This window comes from Poromitra crassiceps (genome assembly GCF_964638095.1).
Source record: "Poromitra crassiceps genome assembly, chromosome: 2".
Taxonomy (NCBI): domain Eukaryota; kingdom Metazoa; phylum Chordata; class Actinopteri; order Beryciformes; family Melamphaidae; genus Poromitra; species Poromitra crassiceps.
The window spans coordinates 113,649,791-113,666,779 of NC_139624.1; the positions used below are offsets into that span (position 1 = coordinate 113,649,791).

General features: G+C 43.9%; 1 long non-coding RNA gene across 1 annotated transcript; it reads left to right on the top strand.

Annotated features, from left to right (window-relative positions):
* Positions 1-12,780: 12,780 nt before the first annotated feature.
* LOC310796424 lies at positions 12,781-15,203 on the top strand. The gene is made up of 3 exons (XR_014553673.1): positions 12,781-13,170; positions 13,820-13,929; positions 14,489-15,203. It is a non-coding gene; the product is annotated as an uncharacterized lncRNA (long non-coding RNA).
* Positions 15,204-16,989: the final 1,786 nt, after the last annotated feature.

Below are 16,989 nucleotides of genomic sequence, written 5' to 3' on the forward strand. Positions count from 1 at the left end.
TTTCCATACATATTTATATGAATTTGGCATATATGTCATATATGAAATTCGGCCAATTTCTAATAGGTTTCATACATGCTTTACACATATATGACATATATGGTTTTATAGCGTATGTACATATGTTGAGATCTCATATATCCTAAATAAATGTTAGATAATATGACACATATATGTTAGTGACATATATGACATATACAAAAAGAGAACATGTTGCGCATATATGTGTAATTTGCATATGCCACATTTACAAAAAACACGTATATGTTATATGTACAAATAATTATGTATGTGACATATATCCATATGTATGTATTTTCCATACATATTTATATGAATTTGACATATATGTCATATATGAAAAGCGGCCAATTTCTAATAGGTTTCATACATGCTTTACACATATATGACATATATGGTTTTAGGACGTATGTACATACGTTGAGATCTCATATATCCTAAATAAATGTTAGATAATATGACACATATATGTTAATGACATATATGACATATACAAAAAGAGAACATGTTGCGCATATATGTGTAATTTGCATATGCCACATATACAAAAAACACGTATATGTTATATGTACAAATAATTATGTATGTGACATATATCCATATGTATGTATTTTCCATACATATTTATATGAATTTGACATATATGTCATATATGAAAAGCGGCCAATTCCTAATAGGTTTCATACATGCTTTACACATATATGACATATATGTTTTTGCAACATATGTACATATATCCAATATATGTCAATCCCATATATGTACATATATTACATTTCTGTATGGGTAATAAGTGGTTTTATTGTATTTGGGAAGCCAAAGAAAAATTTCCACTGAGGTGGACAATAAAAACAATCCAATCCAATCCAATCCAACAACCACTTGACAACAGCTTACTCCCGCCGGTTGGGCTGTTTATTGATGCTGATTGGCCAATCGGTAGTCCCCCTGGTGCTGGTGAAACCAGGGAAAAGGCTTTTGCATATGACGATGCCAGACCAAGAGCAGCCAAACTCAACTCCGTGGAGTGGGTGGAATCCAAGATCTGGACCCAAGCTGGCCTGATATGAAGCTGTCTGCTGCTGTCCACAGGCTCCCACCTACTCATATCATGTCTTGGAGGAGTGGAATTAGACCTGCAGTGTATGAGCCACAGCTTGCAACCCAGGAGGGACGCTTGAGGAGGATTTTCAAAGAGTGGAACATGGGAGGAGGACATGGCCATGGCCTCTGTATCGCTGCTACAGTTGTCATTGTACTTTAACTGTTGTGTTGCACTTTAAACTGTTGCTCTAGACTGTTCTCTCTGTTCTCTCTGCTGATGATTTTGTAACCTTCTTTGCTAAGAAGGTAGATGACATCAGCTCTTCCTTCCCCCCTCCAGTCAATAGCTGCAACACTCCCGACTCCAACTCTCTGACCCCTGCTACAGGACTTACCTCCTTCTCTCCCCTCTCCCCCGAAGAGGTCCTTAAGCTTGTCAGGACTAACCGTGCCACCTCCTGCCCCTTGATCCTATCCCTTCCTCTCTTGTCCAATCCATCTCCACTGATATATCTCCCTTCCTCACTACCCTTATTAAGTCCTCTCTTTCCTCTGGTCTTGTGCCAGCTCCTCTAAAGACTGCTAGAGTCAAGCCACTCCTTAAGAAACCCTCCCTCGACCCTACTGCCATCCAGAACTACCGACCTGTCTCTCTTCTCTCATTAATTTCCAAAACCCTTGAACGGGCTGCTTCCGAACAACTTTCTCTCTATCTCTCCCAGAATGACCTACTAGATCCTCTACAATCGGGCTTCAAGGCTTCTCACTCTACTGAGACGGCTCTCCTTTCAGTCACACAGATACAGTGAATCACCAGATTCTTCTCTCTACTCTCTCTGATCTAGACATCTCAGGATCTGCACTCTCCTGGTTTGCCTCCTATCTCTCTAACCGCTCATACCAGGTTCTATGGCGAGGATCCCTATCCAGATCCTGTACTCTTAGCACAGGTGTGCCCCAGGGCTCAGTCCTGGTCCCCTTGCTATTTCTTCTCTATATCAGATCTCTTCGCCATGTGATCTCATCTCATGGCTTCTCTTATCACTGCTATGCTGACGACACTCAGCTCTACCTCTCTTTCCCCCCCTCAGACACCCAAATCGAGGCACGTATCGCTGCATGCCTCAAAGACATTGGTGCTTGGATGCCTGCCCACCATCTCAAGCTGAATCTTGGTAAGACAGAACTACTCTTCCTCCCCGGGAAAGACTGTCCCCTCACCGATCTTTCCATATCCATTGACAACACTACGGTGTTTCCCTCTCAAACAGCTAAGAACCTTGGAGTGATCCTTGACAATCAGCTGTCCAACTCAGCCTACATCGCAGCAACTGCCCACTCCTGTAGGTTCTCCCTGTACAACATCGGCAAAATCCGTCCGTTTCTCACAAGGGAAGCAACACAACTCCTGGTCCAGGTCTTCTGGTCTTCTGGCTGGGCTATGCTGCAGCCATCCGACCGCTTCAGCTCATTCAGAACGCTGCAGCCCGTCTGGTATTCAACCAACCCAAATTCTCTCATGTCACTCCCCTCTTCCGGGACCTTCACTGGCTTCCCATCTCGGCACGCATTCAATTCAAAACACTGGTTCTGGCCTACAGGGCAGTACACCAGACACCCCCCCTGTACTTACAATCTATGGTCAGGCTCCAAATCTCTCACCGCTCCCTCCGCTCCTCCACCAGTGCAGGACGCCTCGCCCCTCCTCCACTACGGGGGCTCAAAAGTCGCTCATCCCGTTCGCGACTCTTCTCGTCCCTGGCACCTCAATGGTGGAACGAGCTTCCACCTTCGGTCAGGACGGCCGAATCACTGCCGATCTTTCGGAAAAGACTAAAGACACACCTTTTCAGGCTCCATCTGGGCCCTTCTTGAACGAACTTCTTTCTCTCTTTGGGAAAAAAAAAAAAAAAAAAAAAAACTAACCTGAACTAAACTTGTACCAGTGTTCCTTCAGAAGTTGTAGTTGTCATAGACTGGGTTGCATAGTTGATTGCTCTATTGCTGACAAAAATTTGTTATTGTAAGTCGCTTTGGATAAAAGCGTCTGCCAAATGACGTAATGTAATGTAATGTAATGTTCTTATAATGTTTTTATTTGTCTTATTTGTTTTTATGTATGTACTTTGTACTATGCTTTTTGCAACCCAAATTGCCCTTTTGGGACACTTAATGAATCTTGAATCTTGAATCTAGATGTTTAATGTGAAAATGAATTATTGTATCTTTGAAAGACCAATAGCTGAAGTGACAACGCTGGCTCAACATTGTCTGTGGGGCCTGTTAATGTGAATAGCATGTAGCAATGCAAATATTTGCTTCATACATATCTCCATATTCATTCTCATTCATCATTCGTGTATATATTGCATGTTTCTTTTTGTTAGAATTTACCCTTATTTTATACTGCATAATTATACTTTAGGTTTTGTAGTTCTGCCATAGTTATTTTGCACACCAAAAACGCTGTAACAGTCACTTTTTTCTTTCTATTTTTCATTATACATTTCTACTCATGTTCTTGGTACGTTTGAATCGTCAGTTGTCTTATGTTTCAGGGTTTCCCCGTGAAAAGTTTTTATGCCCGGTGGTAAGCATCTTTCGAAGGGGCTGGCAAAGTGTCTTTTGTTTGTTTGTTTCTGTTATAACAGAATCACAGACGGAATCGTGGGAATTGAAAATGTTAAAAAGCTATGACACAGCTTCCATCGGCAAAAATACATGGAAACAAATCCCTGATGCTTAGGCCCGGTGTGGCCACCGGACTAAACCCTGTGTTTGCTATTGTAATGTGAGCTGTCAGTTCACCTACACATTACTGTAGAACAGCATATCAGGATGTGATGTGGGTTGGGCCGTGGTGTGGTGGAGTGAGCACGGTCCCTTTAAGAAGGTAGTCTTGAAAGCCGGGGCGGAAGCTGGGAGGCAGACAGAACTTAATGTGAATCTGTTGTGATGCGTGACGCTGACACGGCTGTTAATAAAGTGGATATTGAGCAATATTGTTTCGCCTGAAGACTGATTTGATAGTCAACAAACAACGTGAGAGTTAAGTGACCTTGCGGCTCGTTACAAATTGGTGGCAGCGGATTTTTTTGTTTGGGATTTTCACGTTGACTACCGCGGTCGCTGGCTAGTGCGGGAAGCTAACTAGCCACACGTGTCTTCAGGGGAGCTACCAGCCATGCCGGACCCAGAAGCATCACCACAAAGCGGGGACGATGGTGGTGCACCGTCCTCGTCGACTCCAGCGCCAGCGCGGGATCGGCGCCCGGTTGTTATGCCGGAACCTTTTGAAGGGAAGGTGGGCGAGTGGACCGCTTGGATCGAGCAGTTTGAGCTAGCGGGGGACATTAATGGCTGGAGTCCTTCAGATGCTTTGAACTATCTTATCCTTTCGCTGAGGGGACCAGCCAGAAATCTCTGCAGCAATTTACCACGGGACAAAGAGGACATATGGACTGTTAAAAGAGGCTTTGGAGCAGCATTTTGAGCCTCCAGTGCATGCCGACTGGAACCGGGCAGCCTTTCTGGACCGCCGGCGCAAAGCGGGTGAGAGCATACAAGCTTTTGGCTATGACTTGCGTATGCTAGCTGACAAGGCGTATCCAGATTACAGTGCTGGCACACGCGATTCCCTTGCACGTGATCATTTCATCGCCAATGTCGGGAGCGGCGATATTCGCATACACCTGCGCAGTGGCAAGTCCCGGTCTCTGGAGGAGGCTATACACATGGCGGCTGAGCTCGAGCAGATACGGCAGCTCGAGGAGCGGGATGTTTCTCACTACAAGATAAATGTGTGCGGCTCAGCAGATACTGCCAAGGACGATGTTGCTGTTCCTAAAGAACTGTTGAAGTCGCTGTGTGAGAGCGTTGCACAGTTGCAGACCGAGGTGAGGCACCTGACCGACAGGGAGGACCAGCAGAGCGCGGGAGGAAGTGGACGTCGCACTGGCTTTGAGCGGAGCCAGGGAAGGGGGAGAGGCCGTCTCCCTGGGAGTGACCGAACGCGGTCTTCGTCAGTGCCCAGCAGAGCTTGTTGGTACTGTGGATGCACCATGCATTTTAAGAGGGACTGCCCATACGTGCCCAAGGACGATCCAGGTGACGCACGGGACTCTCAGGCCACAGTTGCTTCAGGGGTGGTTGGAGAGGGATTTTACATACTGGCCAGCATTGAAAGTGTGGAGTGTGAGGTCATGGTGGATTCAGGAGCACAGGTTTCCATGGTGCGGGAGCAAACGTGGAGAGATGCTACAGGAGGCCGGATGGACTCGCTGAAGCCCTACTGCAAACCAGTCACGGCGGCCAACGGGCAACATCTCGCTGTGATGGGGAGATGGTCGGCTGTCATGAATGTTGATGGACTGAACCTGGCCTGTGATTTTGTGGTTGCTAGGGATGCTGACCAATGTGCACTGGTAGGGACCAATTTCCTAGTTAAATATGGAGCAGTGATAGACATGCAGAGACGCATATGCACCATCCTGGGTAAGCAGGTGCCTTTGATTTCACGGGGTGGGACGGGGGCTGTATGCAGGGTGGTTGTCATGAATGATACTGTGATTCCCCCCAGGTCTGAAATGATTATACCGGGTAAAGTGGAGGGCACCATAATCAGTGAGCGTGTGGAGGGTCTCCTGGAACCATGTGCAAAGGTCACAGAGAGGACCAGTGTTCTCATAGCATGTAGCTTGGGAAGGTGTATCAGTGGGAAACTACCTGTGCGTGTTATGAATGTATCTCCTGAACCTCAATGTCTCAAGGGGGGTGAAAAACTGGGTGGGTTTTCTCTCTGGGAGGAGGGTTGTGAAACAGCAGTCATCACATGTTTAAATGATATTAAGAACCCCCAGTTGCTGATTCACAAACCAAAGTGGGAGACTGAGTCATTGATACAAGCCCTTAACCTTGATAAGCAGCAGCTGGACAATACCCAGCTCAGAACTGTAGGGGGAGTCATAAGTAAATATGCAGGTGTGTTTAGCACTGGGGATTTTGATTTGGGCCGTACAACGCTTGTCCAGCACAGGATAGAGACGGAAAAGACAAGGCCCATCAAACAAGCACTGAGACGAACACCTGTCCATCTGCAAGCTGAATTTGATAGCCATTTGCAGAGCATGTTAGACAGAAACATCGTTCAGCCATCCACCAGTCCATGGGCGGCGCCCGTGGTGCTAGTGAGAAAAAAAGATAATACAGTGAGATTCTGTGTTGATTACAGAAAGCTGAATGAATACACGGTGAAGGATGCATATCCCCTCCCGAGGATAGACGAGACACTAGACTCTTTAGCTGGTGCCAAATGGTTCTCCACATTAGACCTGGCCTCTGGCTACTGGCAGGTGGATATGCATCCAGACGACCGTAGTAAAACAGCATTTCTAACCAAGAGGGGACTTTTTGAGTTCAATGTCATGGGTTTTGGATTGTGCAATGCACCTAGCACCTTTCAACGCCTCATGGACTTGGTGCTGGCTGACATGCAGTGGACAGACTGTTTGGTATATCTTGACGATATAATTGTAGTGGGTCGTTCTTTTCAGGAACATGTGACACGGTTGGAGGGGGTCCTTAGCAGACTGCAACAGGCAGGCCTTAAAGTGAAGCCCGCTAAATGCCACCTATTCAGATCACAGGTGAGCTATCTAGGACATACCATTTCAGCAGAGGGAGTGTCTACTGACCCCTCCAAGACAGAGAGTGTTAGATCATGGCCTACTCTAAAGTCAGTGACAGAAGCTAGAAGTTTTCTCGGACTCGCTTCGTATTACAGAAGGTTTATACCTGATTTTGCACACATAGCGGAGCCACTTTATAGGTTGACTGACAAGGGGAAGACGTTTCAGTGGAACACAGCGTGTGAGGTGGCTTTCAATGAGCTGAAATCCAAACTGACCACAGCCCCCATATTGGCATTCCCTGATCCAAATTTAGACTTCATAGTGGATACTGATGCATGTGACACTGGTATAGGGGCTGTCCTTTCACAGAAAAATGATAAGGGCGAGAGAGTGGTAGCGTACGCTAGCCGGGCCCTGTCAAAACAAGAAACGAGATACTCAACCACTAAAAAAGAACTGTTAGCTGTGGTTGTGTTCCTGAAACATTTCAGACACTATCTGTTAGGAAGGAAGTTTTTGCTGAGGACCGATCACAGCTCACTGCGTTGGCTTAGTAACTTCAAGCAACCAGAGGGTCAATTAGCCAGGTGGTTAGAGCTGTTAGTCAGTATCATTATGACATTGTGCACCGTCCAGGGAAAATGCACAGTAATGCTGATGGCGTGTCGCGGCGCCACATGCAGTCACAGGGCGCAGGGCATGTTGACCATGAATGCAATGCAGTAACAGTCAAAACGGCCTCTGATGGGCCAGATGAGGTCAGTATGGCACCTGTAGCCAGTGCTAACTCTCAAGCCTCAACCAGCCTGGATTTCCTCAGGGAGGCACAGAATAGGGACCCTGTGATTTCCCAGTTGAAGGATTGGAAAAAACAGGATAGGACTGAGCCGGCTCCTGAGCTACTTTCAGAGCCTAACTTCAGGCCGTTCAGGCAAGTGTGGGGTGCATTGCAGTTAAGGAATGGGGTACTGTGCCTTGAGAGTGTCAACTATGAGACAGATGAAACTGTGTGGAGGGGGGTTGTGCCGGAGGAGCTTATAAACGAGGTATTAACCTTCATGCACAATGACAAAACTGCTGGTCATTTAGGAATAGAGAAGCTCACAGGTAAAATCAGAGCTAGATTTTACTGGCCAGGCTGGCAAAGAGCCATAAGACAGTGGTGTAAGACGTGTGTAGCATGCGCTGCTTACAAAGATAAAGGTCCCTCTCCTAGAGCACCTATGACCAGTTCTGTCACAGGCCGTCCATTTGAAAGGATTGCTGTAGACCTGATGGGCCCCTTCCCCACTACAGAGAGAGGTAATAAGTATATAATGGTAGTGGCAGACTATTTTTCCAGATGGTCTGAGGCATATGCCATACCAAACCAGGAGGCTGTAACAGTAGCCAAGAAATTAGTGGAGGAATTTGTATTGAGACTCGGAGTTCCTCGCACAATACATAGTGATCAAGGGAGAAATTTTGAATCGCATGTATTCAAGGAAATGTGCGACTTGTTACAGATGAACAAAACCAGAACTACTCCCTATAATCCTCAGTCAGATGGATTAGTCGAAAGAATGAACAGAACCTTAGTCAGCATGCTAGCAGTTTTTGTGGAAGACAATCAAAGTAACTGGGATGAAATGCTCCCATATGTAATGATGGCATACAGAAGCAGTGTCCAGTCCTCCACAGGGTTTACACCTTATAAGGTGCTGTTTGGCACTGAAATTACCCTACCTGTTGATGTAGTCATGGGAACGCAAAACGAGGACACCCAGTATGTGAGTGTGTATGTGCAAAAGCTACAGGGATACTTAAACACAGTGAGAGAGGCTGTAAAGAAAAATCACAAAAGGGCCACCGGTAAACAAAAGGAATATTTTGATCTTAAAGTAACACCTCAAAGATATGAGCAAAATGAGTTTGTGTGGCTTCGTGATTATCAGAAGAAGAAGGGTCTGTCACCAAAATTTAGGAAGAAATTTAAAGGCCCTTTCCGGATAGTGAGAAAACTGTCAGATGTACTATATGAAGTAGAGCAATGTAATGGGCCTTATAAAGCTGTGGTACACTATAACAGGTTAAAACCATACCTGGGTAACCCAGGAAACCTACCACCAGAGGGCACCAATAGGTCAAATGACAGCGACTGGAACCCTGATTTTGTTCTAAGTAATGACCCATGGGCAACCAGGCGGGTGGGTCAGGCCCCAAGTGCGAACAGAAGAAAGGGTGCTCAAAGGAAGCATACCACGTTAACGTTTTGGAAAAGACCTGTGGTGAATGAGCGAGACTTGCCAACAGGGGATGGCATTGGGTGCCATGGGGAACTGGTAGAAACTCGGAACGGGGAACAAGGTGCAGGGCAAGAGATAATGGGAACACAGTGTGATTTCCCCCCTATCTTACCTGTGAGCGAAGACCTTGGTGTGTCCACAGGAGCTGGGGGCCACAGGAGCCAGGTGGCTAGGCCACAGAGAAATGTTAGAAAGCCAGGTTGGCAAGAAGATTTTGTGATGTGACATGATACTGCATACTGTAAACATACCGTGTTCTGTTCTCAGCAGGGGGTCAATAAGTGATGTCACTGGCATTTGTTTTGTTACTAATTTGTTTTGTTCATACTACCAGAATGTCATAAGATGTGTTGTCCAGCATATAATACTGTAGTAGTGATGTTTTTGTCTTAGAAGGGGGCAGTGTAATGTGAGCTGTCAGTTCACCTACACATTACTGTAGAACAGCATATCAGGATGTGATGTGGGTTGGGCCGTGGTGTGGTGGAGTGAGCACGGTCCCTTTAAGAAGGTAGTCTTGAAAGCCGGGGCGGAAGCTGGGAGGCAGACAGAACTGAATGTGAATCTGTTGTGATGCGTGACGCTGACACGACTGTTAATAAAGTGGATATTGAGCAATATTGTTTCGCCTGAAGACTGATTTGATAGTCAACAAACAACGTGAGAGTTAAGTGACCTTGCGGCTCGTTACACTATTCTATGTTTCCTTGCTGCTATGTCTCTTTGCTGTATTCTGTAACTATGTTTCTATATCCTGTTACTATATATTCTGTGTTTCTTTGCTGTATCCTGTTACTATTTTGCTGCTGCAGCCAAGGGCGTCAATTCAGTATGGCAAGCTGGAAGCCGCCATACCTTGGCTTCTAGCTAAATTTGAGAGAGAGGGAAGGAGAGAGCGAGGGGGAGAGACAAAGTGGAGAGAGAGATATGCACACGGGAAAAACTCGCATCTGCTCGTTAAGCTTAGGACATAGGAAGGCAGCGCGAGGCGGAGCTCCGCAAATCGGGGGCACACTTCCCGTTCGTATGGAATTAAATAAGGGCCAAATATATTTTGAGCTTGAGAAACATTGTTTGTAAACTTTGAACTTGAACTTTGAACTTGTATGTCTGTAAATAAAACTTGTACCTGTAAAAATATCTTGTCCATCTGAGAGAAAGTTTTGTGCATCTGCAACCCATTTTTGTATCGGCAACCCATTTTTGTATCTGTAGACATATCTTGTGCATCTGGGAATAAGTTTTGTACACACGGATAGAATTTGTGCGTCTTCAAAAATATTTTTTACAAGTACAAAAATTTCCTACGTTCGTGTGCGACCTTGAATGCAGCACTTGCAAATTTCCTACGTTCGTGTGCGACCCTGAAAGCACCACGGACAAATTCATATTGCGAGCTTGGATGTCTGTTTACAAGTACAGATTTTCTTTACGAGTACGAATTCTGCCACCCAACCATGTCAACTTGGGGCCATAAATCTGAGCGGACTGGCCAATCAGGTTAGACCCAGTCCCCTCCCACTGAATATCGGATCGTATCGAATAAAACAATTGACAATTGACCAGAAACTCAACCAGAAACTTCTTCCGCCTTAAACAAACAGACAAACGACAAACAGAGCTTTGGTAGTTTGGAAGGAATACGAGCTTCAGGTAAGTGGCCACTTGAAGTAAATCGACATAAAGTAGAAGTTTTGTTGGTTTTATGAGACATTTAACTGCACGACCAGGGAGCCATTTCATAGCATGTTACTACACAGGCTTTCCCAGTGAGCTAACTGACGCTAGCTAGGTTAGCTAATGTTAGCTAGCTGCTTCATTCAATTTCCCAAAATAAACTAAATCACTATTTAACCCGCTAGCGTAAGGGGTAATTTGACTCTAACGTTACAGCTCACGTAAGCTATAAAGACTGTGTCCAGTCTTAGTACAGTTAATTTAGTAGCTGGCTAACGTATCCTGGCTAGCTGGGGACTGCCCCCTAGTCCGATACCTCACGAGTCCGACACCTCATGGTTTTGGCTAGTATGTCAATGAATCATTACATTTTATTATTTAACGCTATATAGCGTTACTGTAGGTCTGCTGTTGTACTGGGTCAGGCGATTGGCTGGTATTAGTAGCGTTATGAGTGAGGTACTTCACACAGCCTCACAAACTAGTGTCACGAACTAACGTTAAATCTGCAAGTACAAAGGGCACGTTTGTATAATAGTAATAGTAATAATAGAATAACAGTCATTATATTGAACGTGACATGACGGCCTATGTGACGTTATTGTAAGACCCTGGAGCATTAGCTATCGGATAGCTATGAACGTTACTACTCCAAACAATCAATCAATCAAATGTATATGAATATGGCGTTACTGTAGGGCTACTGTTGTACGGGTCAGCCGAGTAACGTTAAAGCAATGAATACATATTCATGCCTTAAAATCGTGAAATAGTCTAAATTAACGTTAGCGTCCTTGGGCTAGCCAAACTCAATTCAAATGCATGCCGTTTTGCTGCGGTTCAAAAGTGACAATAACAGGCGTTTCAGGTTATAATAGTAATTGTATTCCCTCAGAGTAACTGCTCAGTGTATTCAATGCATGTCGAATTGAAGAGTGGCGCCATGTAATCCACTTTATTATGCTTAAAAATTGCGATACATAACCCAACTAAGGTCAGCGTCACTGATTTGCATTAGCTGCATATTTCCTGTGTAAACGTTATCATCAGAGTATAATATAATGATGGCATGCTGATACCTGTTACAGTAAAGTCTGTCACGTGACATGTTTATAGCTGTGCTGTGTCTGTATAGTTCTGTATAGCTCTAATGTAGTCATGTGTACAGCACTGCAGATTGTAGCTTGCTATCTAACCTAGAGCAGAGGTTTTCAGAGTCCAATGGCCACAGGCAGGAATGATTTCCTGTGCCTCTCCTTGCATCTAGGTGGGATCAGCCTCTCACTGAACGTACTCCTGTGTTTGACTAGCACGCCGTGGAATGGGTGCGAGTCATTGCTCATGATGGAGCGTAGCCTGGACAAAGTCATCTTCTCCGACACCGCAGTCAGAGAGCCCAGATCCAGCCCCACAATGTCCCTGACACAGAGAACCGTGGAAACCCCGTTCTTAAAGGTGAGTGTTGTTGTGACTTGCCTTGTTATTTGCAGCTGGTCTGTCCTCCATCAAGTTGTCAGTGGTTAATGGTGTGTACACTGGCCTGGCCTGGGTACCATGATGGGAGGCCAGCTTGGTGAGTAGCCTAGGCCTACAATATTTGACAATTTTTTGTTTCTCATCTGATTTCTATTTTATTCTTCTTTTTAATGTTTTGTGTTTCTTTGTATTCCCTCATACATAGCTTACATTTCCTCATATTGTTATTTTTCCTCCCTGTAAATCACAACCTTTCTTTTGGATGAATATCATGTAGATAAATATGGGGTAGGGTCGATAGTATAGATACAGTCTAGTATAGATACGAGACTAGATGGTGGGGGAAAACCATTTTAGCCCCATGGCCCATGGCTGTATTTTAATGGTGTTGTTTCTGTTGCCATGGCAGCAGTCTGTCCACTAATGGGAATGTAATGGCTTAAGTGTTATAAGAAGGCAGTATGTTGCCAATACAACATTGAGATTCCAAAGAGCTATAAAACAAGCCGGTGGTGTAGGATTGCATGGAGGCTGTTCCTTCTGATATCTAGTCTATCACAGTTAATGCGATATCTCCATCCTCAGACCTTTCCTTCTATTCCTCTGTCTCCAGGTCACGGCAGCCGCGGAGTTCCTGAAGCAGTTGAAGCCGTACGTGGAGGAGGGCATCATCCGAGCCTTCCACTGCGCCACCGTGACGTGTTCAATGCTCACGCAATCCATTAGTTAGAAAAAATATCAAACAAAATTATTACTACTTTGTCTCTTGAAGTGTTAATATCAACAATTTAATTTTTCATTATGTAAGGATGGATTCTTTTGAATGAGTTTCAGACAGTAGCATTCTTTCTACAAAATTATGACTGACCCATAGAATTGGTCAACTAATACTCATACTATAACTAATAACAATAACTAGCATAGCAATAAGATTTTGACAGGGTTGCAATTATTGAACTGTTTTGGTCAATTCAGTAGGAATCAGCTGACCTAGGAGTTCCTGGTTGAAAATTACACCCAGCCGAGGGAGTACACAGGTGAGTGATCAGGGACAGGGAGAGACAATTTTATTGAAGCAGGCACAAGTATATAAGACAATAAACATTTTAAATTTAAAGCATAGGCCTACAATGTTTTAGTTGAACTATGAAGCTTTTGCACACACACAAAAAGTTTTTATTTTTATTTTCCTGAACACTTTTCGTGGACCCCCTGGCAAAGTGCCACGGACCCCCATTTGAGTCTGGTCTAACTGTCTCTCTCTCTGCCACGCCGACATTGTCCATCTAGTGCAGGATTGTCCAAACTTTTTTGAATTGGGGGTGAGGCGGCCGTGCAGGTGCTTCTCACCTCATATGGGTGTTATTAAAAAATATAAATAAAAATCACATACAATTGTACTTTGTTTGCCATCTGAAAACAGTAGTTCTGCATGTGCTGTTCCTACCTGGTGTTTCTACAAACTGTATGATAGTGCTGTCATTGTTAGGTGAAGGAAACAAATGCAAATTGAACTTGCTTGATTAACCAATAAAAAAATCTGTCCACGGGCCACAATTGGCCCCAGGGCCGGACTTTGGACATGCCTGGTCCTGAATAAATGCATCAGGGATAGGTTCTAGTCTTGTTTTGCATGGAAGAAGGTAGTAAGAGCAAACTGTTAAATCATTTTCTCATGTGTTACAGCCATCCTCAACCAGATACAACCCTGTCTGGCACTGGCCAGGAGTCACATCTGACAGCAGAAGACACAGAGGACAGCAGGACAGAAACAACAAGCCACTCTACCAGAGTCGGTAATAAGGCAATACAAGTACACAGGCAATATTATGTTGAAGCTCTTGTTTTGTTACACATTTTTCCTGTCCTTGGAAAATAATAATTCAGCTGAAATTAATATTGATATGAAACAAACTTTTTTTTTTTACTTGACAGCATTAATGAATACTAAAATTATATCTAATCATGATGATCTACCCGCAAATTATTCTTCAGCTACATTACTTGATCTTGGCCTGTGTTCACAGGGTACCTACACAGGTGTGGAAAGTCTGGAAACGCATTAAAAATGAATCTAATAATTTACAGGTCTTGAATATTTTGGGAATTTAAATGTTATAATGTTGTATAACAATGTTGTATTACATAATGTTATGTTGTGGAGCAGGGTAGGAAAAATACACTTTTAAGGGCTTTTTTTTGCCCTTGTGAGATATGTTTGGGGCATTGTGGATCATTTCCACAGCATGCATGGCCAATATTCAATAGGTAGTGACTCCCATCACTAAGCTTTCTGTTTAGTAATATGCTGTGGGTTCAAAACAAACTGTTTATATTTAATTTCTGCCCTTATAGATCCTTCAGGCATCTCTCCCTCATCTCTCCTCCCGTAACATCTCCACCAGTCTCAGTCCCGGGGCTGATCGGGATATCAGCCAGTGGAGTGCTCACCGCATCAGCCTATGTGGATGAAGATCACAGCTGGTGTGCAGCTCCTCGACGCAGCTGAACACCACAAATATATGTAGATGGGGAGATAACAGGAGAGAGTGAAAGCTATTACCAAGTATATGCACTACATTCTATTGGGCTAACTTCTAGTCATTGAAACTCACACCAGAAACACTGTGTTTTGTCCACGCCTCGCTCTGTTTTGCCCGGTGCTGCCCTGTCCCGCTCACACCTTGCTCACACCTTACCCACTTCATGCCTGGCTGCTCGAGTGCAGCACGCTGCATGCTTGAAAAACAGTGAATAGTAGTAGAATAGTAGAATCTTAAAGTATAGTACAACAGTATGTATTGGGTGCATCAAACATTTGATATTTGTGATCATGCTGCTTTAATAAACAAGGGAAGATTGAGAACAGTAATTTGGTGGGCAATCCCGGCAGTGCAATGTATTGCGGGATCAAGACAAGTTCTATGAAGTGTAAAGTAATATATACATTTATTCCTAAAATATAATCAAAACATTTACACTATGAACACTACATCTGTATACATAGCAATTTACTATTGAAAAATGTTTTTTGGGGTGGGGGGGACATTGTTTGTCCTTGTGATTGTAATTGTGGATAAAAACTATTAACACCTTAAGTGCCATAGCCGAAATAATTCGTCTTACATAATCCAACGCTTAAGTGCCAGAGCCGAGTTTACTCGTCTTACATAAACATTTTTTTTTTTTTGACGGTGGTACATCAATCAACAACTTTTACATCTTCGAGATCACTATTGGAGCAAGATAATGTGTATAATCTATTTTACCGACCCACTAAGTGTTGACAGTGCTCCCCCAGACGACCGAAATCAAAGAAAAAACTGCCGCGGGACCAAGCCGTTCAAGGAAATGCCGTGGCGATTTTACAGTAATCCGTTCAAGACTTGTCTTGCCTGAGAGCGGCCGCGCACCGGCAGCAGCACACAGAGAGCGGAGAGCGATTTGCAAAATAGATCATAGGTGAAACACACTTTGAAACACCTCAGAAAGGCCAGAATCAACATCTGCCCATCGCCCACGCATTCCCCGGCCCATCTTGACTCGCACAAGGAGCGTCTGCACGCAGGCAAGCAGGCAGGCAGGCACACAGGCAGGCAGCAGCAAAAGCGCTTCTGACACGCCCGCTGTACAGCCAGGAGGAGAAGACACACGGAGGGAGGAGTTTGAATGAGAGGGGTGTTTCCTGTTGTTATGGAGGAAATTACTGTTCAAAACTATTGTTTAGAATGTCTGACGGTCTTACTGATGCCAAAAATGAATGGTTAAAGTGACTGTTTCACAAAAAGCCATTTATCTCTGAATAAATTTCCAGACGCTGAAACCATGCTGTACTCAACGGCTAATATCTACATAACTACTAACTCTGCAAACTAACTCTTTTAGACAGAGAAAGCACACATTCTATTAGTTATTTTTAGATGATTGGTGTTCATGAATTCTTAACAGAAAAAAATCCTCGGCTGTTTCTAAAATGAGCCAGAATCGTCAAAAACACCCCTGGCACAACTTACCTACAGGAATGAAAACATGGCTGGCATTCAATGTGTTAAACATTGTTTACCAAGTAAAGCCTTTTAAATGTTGTAGTTTCATCTTTGGTGATCATTTGCACTCATGAGATGATAAGGATGTTTAAAAATATGTGTTTGCCAATTTGTTATTGTTTAGCCATAAGTGTTTTCCAGATGTCTTTCAGAAAAAGAAAGCGACAGCTCCAGAAAGTTGACTGGAGTGTGGCCGCTCACAGACTGGTTCCCATGAATGCAGGCCAACCCAACAGACTCTTGGGTTATGCAGGAATGCTTACTGTATAGTTTCACTAACTTCCTGGATGCCTAGGGGATAATGATTATTTGATCTCAACAACTGAGACAAGATGGCTAGTCTAGACTATACAAAATGCACCATTGCTGATGAGTAAAATAATATTTTCAGTTGAAAGTCAACATTAAATAAACAAATAAAACATTAACAACAAGTTGCTTCAGATATCAACTTAATATAATATATACTGTCAAAAGTCCTGGAGAGAATTCTGCTGGACAGAGTTAAGGAGTTAATCTACTCCACAGACAAGCAGTTTGGTTTTAAAGCAAATGGCACACTGACCTCTGTATGCCTTAAAGGAAATTGTAAACAAATACAGATGGCAAAACCTCTAATTTCTTTTATGTTTTATTGATGCTTCTAAAGCCTTTGACCGTCAACCATAAAAAAAACTCATGCTATGTCAAAGAGGTTTGCCCAGCTATATTGTTAGGATTCTGGCCTTTTGGTATGCCCATCAGACTATGCAAGTTAAATGGAGCAACATATCAACCCTTTTTGGGGTTAGTAATGGGGTCCGTCAAGGT